Genomic DNA, 12527 nt, shown 5'->3' on the forward strand with positions numbered 1-12527 from the left:
TCCCATATTTGGTAGTAAAGCATTCAGTTTCTACAGCCAACCAAATCCATTTCAAAAAATTTACACTTCCAGCTCAAGAACGCCTGTCATGGGAACACAAGGTTATTTCAGTCAAAATATCAAGAAGTTACAAACTTCTACACATGCCCTTGACAAAAAATTATAGGGCAGCGAGGCTGCTCCTCTAGGTAGTTCAATAAACTTATTGGTAAGTTGGACAACGAAGTTACTCCAATTTTCAGCCCTAAAGATCTTATCATTCATTTTGAAATACGTAAATGATCTTACTGCTTCGGCCTGGGAATGGTAACAGTTAGCATGTATTTTCCATAAACCAAACTACAGGAGAAAAGCAAACACGTGAATACGCAGGACATAATGGGCAAAAGAAAAAGTGGTAACTATTAAACGCTATCAGAAGCCATGTGTTTCTAGTTATATGACATTTGCAATGTCCAATATATGTGAAACAGAAATAAATGGTACCTGAAATTTGCTTTGTTATTGAGCAAAGGATGAATTTACCCTGACAAATCGTTCATCGGTATTTCTCCCGATCAAATGTACCATTTTCTTTGAAACACTCCATATCTGGTGCAAATCGAATCATGTTAGATTACATTGGAATTGTATAATTTTTAAATATACAATAAACAAAGCATAAGGCCAGACATTTTATAGAAGAAAGCCATCAGCAAGCCACCACTACCACCACCCAGCAGTGTAAATGGACAGACCCTGCCAATCCAAAGTAGTACGATACAGATATACGGTATAGTGATGCAATTCTATATTTGTTTTCTATTAATATCAAAATCGTATTCCAAATTTCAATAAAACAGAAAATGATTATTGATGAACTCGTCATATGTTTCTTGTTTATTATCTCACAATGAATTATAAAATACTAAAGATTTACCTCACAATGAATTATAAAATACTAAAAGAAACCTAAAAAATTGATCAATAATACCCAATATCTGTAATACTAAAAAAGCTCATATTGGCCCGTTCCAAGCCCATGTTGAACACAGATACCCTGCAATACCTGCTGTGCCAAGCACAGCTGCATGGGCTAGTCCTACCTAACTTAAAAGCTTGAATTTACAAAAAATATCTAAAGTAAGTCCAAAATAAGTGCCAACAAAGCAACAACCTAAGGAAGCATTATTTATCAACAGGCCTCGTACCTGTTGGAGTAATCCTTCTGGGCTACAAAGACAGGATGCTGGGTTATCACCATCCATCATTTCTCAGCAGCTGCAATAAGATATTTATTATGTGAACTTGGTAGAAAAGATAAATTTGAAATCAAGCGGATGTCTAAGAAACCCTAATTATCAAGTTGGACAATGAACAAAATTCCAGTCAGAACCTTAAAACTTAGAATCTTAATGAACATGCAAAGCAGCTCCATGATGAGACAAAAGTGAAGCAATAGGATCGTAACCATCTCTAACAGCAGTGTTGTAGTATCCTGCTGTAAGTTCAGCAGGGTGTGCTATCACCTGATACCACCAATATATTCCACCAAATTTAGCCGCCAATATAATTGAGGTTTGCTTGTTTTCTTGATATTTCTTCAAAATGTTAGCTGCTTTGCAAGAATATCATCTGCATGATGAAGCAACCTACCACTGTACCATTCCTACAACGAGTCAAGCCACTGTCAGATTTCCAAAGCTCCACAGTGTTTTCCAATAAGTTTAATCATGTTATGCCAAGTATTGCATGACAAAGAACCATAATATAATTCAATTTTCCACTCATACTCCATAATTGTCCTTAGGTTACTAACCAGTACATCCTATGATGATTTTTTTTTTCTCTCTCTAGAAGACAAGCATCAATGCATTTTCATTCTTAATCAAATTGTATTAACTTAGTGCAGTTTCTTAAAAACCCATTCCCTTGTCATGACTTCATATTATATCATTAAAACATATCTACTTTTTAATCATGTTGCGTAAGAGTAGTTAAGACTTAAGCAGCAAACACTGCAAGTACAACCCCTAGAAGCAAATAGAGATAGTTATAAGAAAAGTTCCAGTAAAGATTGAAAATATATATTGCAGGCCCATGTTGTTTACATGCACCTACACAGAAATGTTGCATGGCTAAAGAAACACAACTTCAATTCAGCATTTGCAGTTTATTTTAAGTGGTAGTTCGAGGATGAAATGTGCATGAACAGAATGATAAAAGCAATATGTCATGCAAGTTACACTAGGCTTTAGCTATGCAGAAATTTTTCATGGGAAATAATTAAGCAAGCCGCTTTCATCAGTTTCATACAAGGAAAAAACACCCATAATCAGAAAGAAAGCTTTCCTCTCCCTCTCCAAAGAAAGGAACTTCAGATGGGAGACTGTTGTAACAGCCAGCCTTTTGTGGTCCCTTCTCTTCCCGCTGAGGTTTTCCTTCCGTGCGTGCAGCCATCTTTAGGTCACCCATCCTAAAAGGAACAAGGTTGTAAATAGTAAAAATTCAATAGCAACCAAATTTCCGTCAGAGGAATGAAAGATTTTTAACATACATGTACTTGTCATAGCACTGGAATTCACCAATTACAGGAAACTTCCATCTACCATCACCAAAAGGATGTGCAGGATATCTGTGTGAGCAATGTAACAATGTTGCATAAGAAATCATTGGACTGGCTTCCTACTCGTAGTTCTAGTGTAACTATAACATACTTAAGTTCACCAGAAGGACCAAGACCAACACTAATTTCTTCTATTACAGTTCCGATTAAGAATTCAAATTTCTTAGCAAAACTTGACATGAAATCTTCATAACATTGGAGGGCAGTCCATCCGCAAAAGAGAGGAACATGGTCAACTCCCACTGTAAGATAATCATCATTGGAAAATCCATTTTGGTCCCAATAATATATATGTTTATTCTGATCACCAATCTGGGAGGAAAAAAAGAAGAGGTCAACTTCTTTATCTAGATTCAAGATTCAAACTGATAGGTGTGTAATGACGGCCAAAATATAGTTTTTCTTTCACATCCCTTTGCATTGATAAACTTTTTAAGCATATCAAAGCTAAAATCAAGTATGCCACTAGGGAACACAGTACCATAGCACGTTGCAGAGCACGAAACTGAAGAAACATTGATATTATCTCTAGTCATCCAAATGGGTTATGTTTCTTAAAGTATGACCGGCTAAATTAAGTGTTCCAATACAGCCATGTGCATTGTACCAGACTAATAACTTCAAATGGGATTTCAATATATCAAAGAAGACAAACCTCTATGATCCAAAGTGGAAGAGTTACACCCCCTTTTCTGCTAGAAGAGTTAACATTTGAGTGAAAAGACAAGGCAACATGCAACTTCAAACCTAACCTGTGTCAGATATCAGTTTGAAAAGCTCTTCATATAGAGACCAATCATATGCAAGAGGAGAGAAATGCTCTATGATTCCCCACCAAACCTCAACTGCAATTCGGTGGACACATGCCAACTTGAGGGCTTTTAGAGCTACAGTTAAGGCCTTGATTCTGAAACAACAGTGAATCCAGCAACATATAAGGAGTTTCTGTCTCACTTGAAAGGAAACTAAATTAAAAAAATAAATTTAGAAACATTTTGAAACGTACATTTATAAAACTTGAATTGGGAAGAGACCAAAATAGTTAGCTGCAACCTTGTTGCTAACCATACTCCGTCATTTAAAAGTGTGTAACAATTAAATTAAGAATGAAAATGCATCATAGCCTCATCAACAAAAAGTCATAGACTCATAATAAAACTTACTTCCTAATCCTTGGATGCCCCGTACCATCACTGCAGAAGGCATCGACAGGCATCATCACATATATCTCGGGAAGATGGCAATATCGAGGACCTCGAATTCTCTCGTGTATCCATGCTGCAAGCAACAAATCATCTAATTATCACACAGACACGTTTATACGATCCAATTTGAACATTCAAAAGCAATAAACTAGCTCAAAAACTTCTCGTCAAATCGATTAAAAGCATTCGCGTCTAAATTTCATTGTTTTGAATTTATCAGCAACCCAACTGAACCTAGTCAAGTATTCACTTCAGTAAACTCTACAGAAGCTCAAAATTTTTATAAATTTTCCTACGTTTTCTCGTGAACCAAACAGACCGTGCAACTCACAAGAAAACGGAAAAAAACCGTAATTGTGTGAGATAAACCTAATAATACTGTTTCCGGCAGGGGATGGGCTGCAGCGAGTGAAGAGGCCTTTTTTAAAGACAGGAAGGGTCGAAACGTTTCGGAGGAGGTTTCGGCGGTCGGGCTTGTCGTCGAAACTGACTTCTCTGAAGCAGAAGAAGCTCCTCCTCGCTGTTGTGCATTTGCAGACGACTGCCATTGTCCGCCATTGCCATCGCTCACAGAGAATCTCTCAGCGATAGAGAGAGCAAATCCTAGTGTATGTAATTTTCATTTGCAACTGAAATGTACTGACTGACTGTGTTGTGGTATTTTTGGGTATCTATTTAGTTTTGTACCCCTTTATATACTTATTTTTACTTTTCATATATCACTTATTAATTTATGCCATTTGACTGTTTCAACTGATTGACAGCCGGTAAATAATAAAGGTATGTGAAAGGTAAAAAGAAGTGTGTGGATATTATCACCCAAAATGATCTTTGTATGTATTTTTTATTTGTCAATTTGGGACAAGGAGATTTTATTGACAGAGCTGTTTGCTGTCACTTTGTTCTAACAAAATCTGGTTGATAACTATTATCCTCTTGATACTTGATACAATTGTGAGCAGATGCAAAAAATCGATGAGTCAATTGGTTAGATGTGAGCTGAGCTGAAGTATGTTTTCAGGGAGCAGAATTGTACTGCTCATCAGTTGCCAAATTGGAGTTTTAATATGGATCTCGGCAGTTTTGTCTTCAATAACCATGCGGCCTGTCTGAATTGGATCAACTCTCGTAGATGATTTTCTTGGCGTTGCTAAGCTGTGTTTTGCTTGTACAGATGTTTTACGTTAGGTTCTTCGATGTCTTCATTATTAGCTAGTTTGAATGGAATTAAGGTTAAAATGGAATGACACCAAAATACAATTGGAAAGTAAAGACAGTTGGAACAAAAAATAAGTATTACACACTTATTCATTCCAAGGTACATTTCCATGAGCGAAACACTACTAGTTTTCAACGCTGGGACGCTACATTGTATTCAAACAAATCCACGATTTCCTCAGGTCTTACTTGTGCATATAATCGCCAACTTACAAAAGTAAGACTGTCTAATAGATTCCTAATCTCGGGTTTAGCAGACTGATGATGGTAGTCATAAGTAGCAGCTCCATGGGACAACATAAAAACCTAGGAAACTGGAAATTACGAGAATGAATCACTCCGAGAAACAGTTAGCACGCAATGTTTACCATTCATTTCCCCCATCTTGAGAGGATAAGCAAGCCAGCAACTGGCAAACATGGTGCAGCCACGACAGAGACAAGCAGCGCAAATGCATTAACAAGACTGGGAAAGTTGAAATATTTTTGGATCTTTTTAAACCCTTGTCAATCAGGGGTGCCAATGCAGCTTCTCCAGCCACTCAAAATGGCCTTGTTACGTTATTTCCTCTCCACATCTAGATAGCAATCTGCAGAAGGCAAGAAACAAAACATATTAGCAAAAACATGACCTTCTTTCAGAGTAGCTAAAACCTACTTCTTTGTTTTCTTAAAAGAACAATCAAAGTGTAAAATTTGAAATTTGATCGATTTCCTTCTCTCATTTACTTCTTAGTAACCACAAAAAATTGACAACCACTCCCTCATCGGATACAAAGATAAGCTATATTCTCAATGTGTATGCAGCTATCAACAACTCATACACATCATGTAAAACCTAACACCCTTGTGTTTTTAGCATGCGAGAGCCTCAACCTAAGGAGTTTGACCCCTCCCGAACTTTCTTAGTAGCTTAACGAAACCTTTCAGATATGTTTTTGCAGTTAAGCTTTTATACCAAAACCAGACCTTTTCTGGTGTAACAAGTAACATCACCTAACCATTCCCATCCAAATGAAATTCATAAAAGAGAGCAAAAGAAAATTAAGCATTTGTTACCCCTAAAATTGCTTTCATATAGCATGTATTTGGCATAAACCAACCTGCAAGAGAAAAGCAAAAGCGTGAATACACAGTACAGAATGGGCAAAAGAAAAAGTGTTAACTATTAAACGCTATCAGAAGCCATGTGTTTCTAGTTACTAGACATTTGCAATATCCTATGTCTAGTAGAAATAAATGGTAGCTGAAATTTGCTTTTGTTCTTGACCAAAGGATGAATTTACCCTGTCAAATCGTTCATTGGTATTTGTCCCGATCAAACGTACCCTTTTCTTTCAAACACTCCATATCTAGTGCAAATCGAATCATGTTAGACAACATTGGAATTGTATAATTTATAAATATCCAATAAACAAAGCATAAGGCCACACATTTTATAGAAGAAACTAATTGACTGATAGAATTATAGATAGCAGCACGCCACCACTACCACCACCCAGCGGTGTAAATGGACAGACCATGCCAATTCAAATTTGAGCATATGATGTATTTTCTATCACATTTTATAGCAGTACAAATTACCAAGTAACAACATATGCACTTCCTTAGATAATGTCCAATGATGACAATACCTGAGAACTCCCAAGGAGAAGCTTGACGTCAGTTCTTCTTTGTTCTGCACAAAACAATAAGTTGGTTGTACCACAGTACTTTTTTTGCTTTGAAACAAAAAACAATTCCTAATACATGTTCTTCTTCTTTACGAGCGGTTGTAAATCCTTCCTCCCACAGATCAACCACAAAACCGCAAATCTTGCATACTGTCTTCTGATGGTGAAGCACTAATCCCCGGTGCTGAAAACACAATTCAGAGTCTAAAGTAAAAAGTAAACTGCATAAAATCCTATAAAGATAAAACCCCAACAAAATTAGCATATTTATATTACATCTAAAGCCTAAAAACAACTATCAAACAAATTTTAAGCATAATTTCAAATTCAAGCTCCAAATATTTAGTGCGAAGAAAGTAAAGCACATACCATTTCAAATTATATCTCCAAATTTGGTGGGAAAAAGAGTGAATCACTCACCAGGTTCACCGAGAAGACACTGAGTTTCCTGCGGGATCAAATACAGAAAAGAAAAAAATGTTAAAAAAATTACAGAAAAAAAAAAAACTAAAATTGTTAAAAAAAATTACATAAAAAAAAAACAATTACCCAGTTGGAAAAAGATGAGGACGACGAGATCGATGAGGACAATGGCAATGAAATCGATGAGGATAATGGTGATGAAATCGATGAGGACGATGGTGTGATAAGATCCAAATCTCTAAGCCCTCAATCAACCTGCAAGTAACATAGAGGCTAGAGAGGAAGAGGGAAGGAAGAGAGAGAGAGCAGAGCTCCTGAATTGTTTTTGTGTTTTTGTATTTCTTTTGTAAATTCTGATATGCTTACAAACCAAAGAGCAAGTGCTCTTATACACGAAGTAAAACCCTCAATTACAACTAACTTGACTCTTAATTTGTGATTAAGATAATCACAATCCTAAGTTCATAATATTGCCCTTCCCTTGAAGAACAACCTTGTCCTCAAGGTTAGGATTAGAACTTGAAATCTGGAACCGTTTGCAGTGAAATTCAACTAAGGAGTCTTGCAACCGAAGTGTGAATTTGTTGTTCTTGGAAGGAATGTGAGAATTTTGCCGAGTCAATGCTGCTTGTGGGGAGACTTTCTGCACTAGACCTTCCTCTCTGCTCAGTAGCAAGGTGGTGGAAGGCTCAACTTTGGGAGCTAAGGAAGAAACATAAGACCACCAATTATGAAGCATAAGAACTTGCAGCAACACACTTGTGATAGGACATGTTTTCAATTCAATTGCTATGTTTCCAAAATCTGAGTGATGGATGAATTGCTGGTAACTTTTTTCCCACGAGGACTGCAGTATCTTCTTGTAGTCCTCTAAACTGCCGTGGAATGGTTACATCCTACCTTCTGATACCAACCATAGCACATCCATACTTCCAGAGACCAGATGCTCACCATGACTAACCACGAGAATGCCTCCTTGGAAAAGAACAAGACCTTGAGTCAGTGCCTCCAAAGCATCCAAATCCCAATGATTGGAGGGCTCAACCAGCAATATTATGTGCGGTTTCTTGGAAGCTATCTTGGCAAATGCAACTCTGCTCTTCTGACCACCAGATAACATGTACCTAGGCTGAAGTGCAAGATTTTCAGCGACATCAAAAGAATCCACAACTGGGTCATTTTTCAAAAACTGGAGAACCTGCTTCATATAATGTCATTCATTGCCCTGGCAATCAAAGCATGTCGATTCCCTTGGATCAGAAAAATAGCCACCATTCCAAGTAGGCTGCCAACTACAATCGATCCTATGAGATCATAAAGTGCATTTCCTGTTTTATTCACTGCAATCAATGATGCCACAGCAATCGCAAGACCAGTTACAGCTGCGCCATCCTCCACCAAGACTGCACCAGATGTGGGATCATGTCCGCGCCATATCAAGTCTCTCAACTTTATGCCCTCAGCAGCTGCACCTTTCTTGACATCTTGTATGGAACAAGAAGAAAGACACCTTCAATAATAAATGAGCCACCAATCACAAGAGGTGCATATTGAATAGTTGGAAGAGGCTGTGAAGTCCACAAGTTTTGAACTCCATGAACGATAGTCGCACCAGAACCGAGATAAAAGATACCAACAGAAGATATCAAAGACCAGACAAATCTTTCCTTGGGAGTATCCATAATCGTACAAGCATGCATAAGTACTAGAAATAGCTCTATATAGTAATATTCGAACCAGTCCCAACCCGTCCAAAGCCTCTATGATTTGTTCCAAATTCTACTTTAATTGACTTTGTAGCACCAATGGGGTGCCAATCACGGTCATGAATTTGCAACACCAAATGATGCATAAGTTTGAGCATTCCACATCTCATATGAGCATTCCAAACAGCATATGAGCAGCTATGAGAATTCCAGTTGTAATTATGTCTCTTAGACATTCCATCAACTAGTTCAACTGCACTCAAATCCTTCTTCACGAATTTGCCCACAAGATACCAACTCACCCAACCCCATTTATCATTCAAATGCACTCAAATCCTTCTTCATCAAATCGATAAGGACGACGACTACTCACTCCTTCTCCCGACTCGCACCCGCCCTTCCCTCACCACTGCCTACCAACCCGACCCACCTCCTTCCCCTGATCCCTCCCTACCAGACCCGGATCCTAACCTGATTCCCGATTCGGACTCTCCATGCGCCCATCTTCCCAACCCTTAACCAGCTTCGAGTATTGGGACGAAGAAGAGTGCCTCCCTCAGAAACCGCCCCTCGATGACCCCGCAATTATCGATACTGCCACTCCTGCCTCCGATTTCGATTCCAAACCCTCCGCCGATCCCAAGCCCACCACCGCTCCGAGATCCTTTCTTGTGGAGATTGCGTGCGGAGGGTTTCTCAGCGGGTGTGGGTGTGGGTGACTCAGTGGGTTGTGGGATCAATAAAAACCAATACTTAAATATGATTTTGTGTCCAGACTTCAAAAGAAGACACGAACTTGGTGTCTTTTAAGGCCAAATGATTTGTTTTTTCAATAAACGATATTATCAACAATAGGTTGGGGAGCAACTTGGACGTGTTGGGTGAGTTGAAAGGTCAATTCAATCATAACCCTACTTTTAAAGTTCAGGCTCGAGTTCGGGTTAGGTTTCATTCGAGTTTAATTGAGTTAAGGTTGGATTTGGGTTGCCCAACTTTTTCAAGTTTTATCTTGTAACAACTTAGTTTTCAAGAATTCTTAAAAAAATTAAGCCAAGTAGCATCAAAGCTAGCTAACTTTAATTTCATAAATCCATCTACTATAAAGCTTTAGGATTTAGAGACTACAAATATGGGTTTACTAGTCAAAGTCTGTTAATCTCCCTAAAAGCTTAAGTAATTATAAAAGGTAATTTATTAAAAAAAAATATTAGAAAGCGCGTTGGTTTTTGGACTTGACTCACTTGGGTGCAATATGAGCATTAATTGATATGGGTTACAATCTGGTTAGATTGAGTTTGGTTAGTCGGGTTGGGTTGGAAATGGACGGGCAAATGATCAACCCGACTCAACCCAATCAATGAACGGGTTGAAATTGAGTTGGGTTTAGATGGGTTATAACTAAAAAAGCCCACTTGTTCTGGTTTAAAGTCGGGTTGGATATGGGCGGGTTCGGATTGGCTCAACCCAAGTTGCACCTCTAACAGTAAAGGGTGGGGGAGTGCACTAAGTCTCACAATGAGTTAGTAATAATGTGGTTCAATTTATTTTTTTGCAAGAATCGAATATAAAACATTTCACTTACAAATGAAGAGAAATACCACTAAGACCAAATAGTTTAAACATATTTTTTGTATGTTTGTAAATTAATAAAAGATTATAATTACTGATATATGTGAATAGTGACACAGTTTTTTGTGCTCAAATTTTAAGAGGCACAAAAACACTTTTTTAAGACACCAATGTGCCTTTTTCTTTAGAAGACACATTGAGATAGTTTTGTGTTCATTGACATTTAAAAGCACAAATACATATATGTGCTCAACGAAATTGAAAAGAACAAAAATCAATTGTGTTCTAAGCCTCAGACCATATTTTTTGTAGTGTTTCTTTTTTAACTTTACCTTTTTCATGGTTAGATTATTTGTGTTTACAGAAACAATGAATACTGTTTATGATTCGTTGCTAAAATTCATTATCTTCATAGAAACAACTAGAAAAATGCCCGCGCGTTGCTACAAGACTTGAATGCACGAATCTTAACCACATGAATTAGACACTTGTAACTTGAAAAAAAATTCAACAAAATCATGAACGAATAAAACAGATAGATCAGTGAAAGGTGAAAAAGTAGGTTGTTTTTGTTTTAGCAGCTAATCTTTCAAGCATAAATGTTCAAAGCAACAAAGATGTAGTATGTTTGTTCCCATAAGTTACAAAAGGAAGATGCAGTCCACACATTAAGTAGTTAAAAAAAAAAAAAAAAAAAAAAAAAAACCCAAATGTTCAAAGCAATAGAGATGTAGGATGCTTGTACCTATTAGTTACAAGAGGAAGATGTAGTCCACACATTTTGCCTCTGAAGTTAAGGTGGCAAAATACATGCCCTGCAGCACAGGCACCTATTTAAGCAGTTACAAAAAAAACTCAAAAAAATGTTCTGTTGTTGTTTCAGCAACTAAGTTTTCAGCTACACATGTTTTAAAGGCAAAAAAATGGAGAGCAGCTTTGTAGCAATTCACAATGGAGACTGCAGTCATTCATATTTTTTTTTTTGTGGGCAAACATCTTCAACACTATAGTAAAAAACATCCATAAGTTACAAAAGGAAGATGCAGTCCACACATATTTTGCCCCTGCAGTTACGGTGGCAAAATACATGCCATACAGCCTAGGCACCTGTTTAAGTAGTTACAAACAAAAAAAAAAAAAAAAAAAAAAAGAAGCCCCAAATGTTCAAGGCAATAGAGATGTAGGATGCCTGTACCTATTAGTTACAAGAGGAAGATGCAGTCCACACATTTTGCCTCTGAAGTTCAGGTGGTAAAATACATGCCTTGCAGCACAGGCACCTGTTTAAGTAGTTACAAAAAAACTCAAAAAAATGTTATGTTGTTGTTTCAGCAACTAAGTTTTCAGCTACACATGTTTTAAAGGCAAAAAAATGGAGAGCAGCATTGTAGCAATTCACAATGGAGACTGCAGTCATTCATTTTTTTTTGTGGGCAAACATCTTCAACACTATAGTAAAAAACATGAATCATCGTTTAGCAAACATTGGTATAATAGATGTTATGCAGGCGTGCATGCGTAAAACAAATTCTAATTTACCTATCTTTTGTTTTTTTGGCTTGAGACTTTGTTTTGAGCGCAGCTATCAGCTCTTTGTCGGCAGGGTCAATCTTAGGGCCAACCTATTTGTGGAATTCTTTGGCAATTCTAGTAGAATTGGTTGTCTCTGTTTGCTCGTTGTGAGTTTTTTTGCTGTGAATGAAGGTACAATTTATAAGGTCAGAGAGAATCGTGATAGGTATGCAAAAAAATGTCAAAGAGTGGTGCAAAAAGATTGGCTAATAGTTTTTGATCAGTTGCATAACACATATGTACACCCAAGATAAGCAACCATATTTATTAAGATTTACACATAAGACGATAATTGAGAGGAAAACTTAATCTGTCAGGTTTGTTTGCGTGATCAATGAACAATGCTCTCTTTGAAGTTTTGGGAGTTGCAACCGATTGGGGTTGGTGATCTGGCTACTGGGAAGGAGTTGCTGGGGCGGGAGTCGCTTCACTCATAATTTGTTTTCCTACGACAATAGCAGGCATTTGTGGGTCAATTGAGACAATCGCTGGGTTCAAAGGCAGCTGATCTTGAAGCAATCCATAAATGATGAAGTCCGTTTTCGGAAAGTCACTAT

General features: G+C 37.5%; 1 long non-coding RNA gene and 1 pseudogene across 3 annotated transcripts; both read right to left on the reverse strand.

Moving 5' to 3' along the window:
• Positions 1 to 86: 86 nt before the first annotated feature.
• Positions 87 to 4389, reverse strand: LOC103962129 (annotated as a pseudogene).
• Positions 4390 to 5086: 697 nt separating this feature from the next.
• Positions 5087 to 9652, reverse strand: LOC103962110. 3 transcript variants are annotated; one of them, XR_007260455.1, is made up of 6 exons: positions 7244 to 9652; positions 7070 to 7207; positions 6662 to 6884; positions 6314 to 6379; positions 6087 to 6130; positions 5087 to 5617 (listed from the first exon to the last, which is right to left on the reverse strand). It is a non-coding gene; the product is annotated as an uncharacterized LOC103962110 (long non-coding RNA). The 3 variants fall into 3 exon arrangements; XR_007260456.1 differs by having other exon boundaries at positions 7121 to 7148; positions 7250 to 9651; XR_007260454.1 differs by having other exon boundaries at positions 7070 to 7148; positions 7250 to 9651.
• Between the last annotated feature and the right edge of the window lie 2875 nt (positions 9653 to 12527).

Source organism: the organism of the source record quoted next, unplaced genomic scaffold (genome assembly GCF_019419815.1).
Source record: "Pyrus x bretschneideri cultivar Hongxiangsu unplaced genomic scaffold, Pyrus_bretschneideri_v1 Contig31, whole genome shotgun sequence".
In the NCBI taxonomy this organism is placed as follows: Eukaryota; Viridiplantae; Streptophyta; class Magnoliopsida; order Rosales; family Rosaceae; genus Pyrus; species Pyrus x bretschneideri.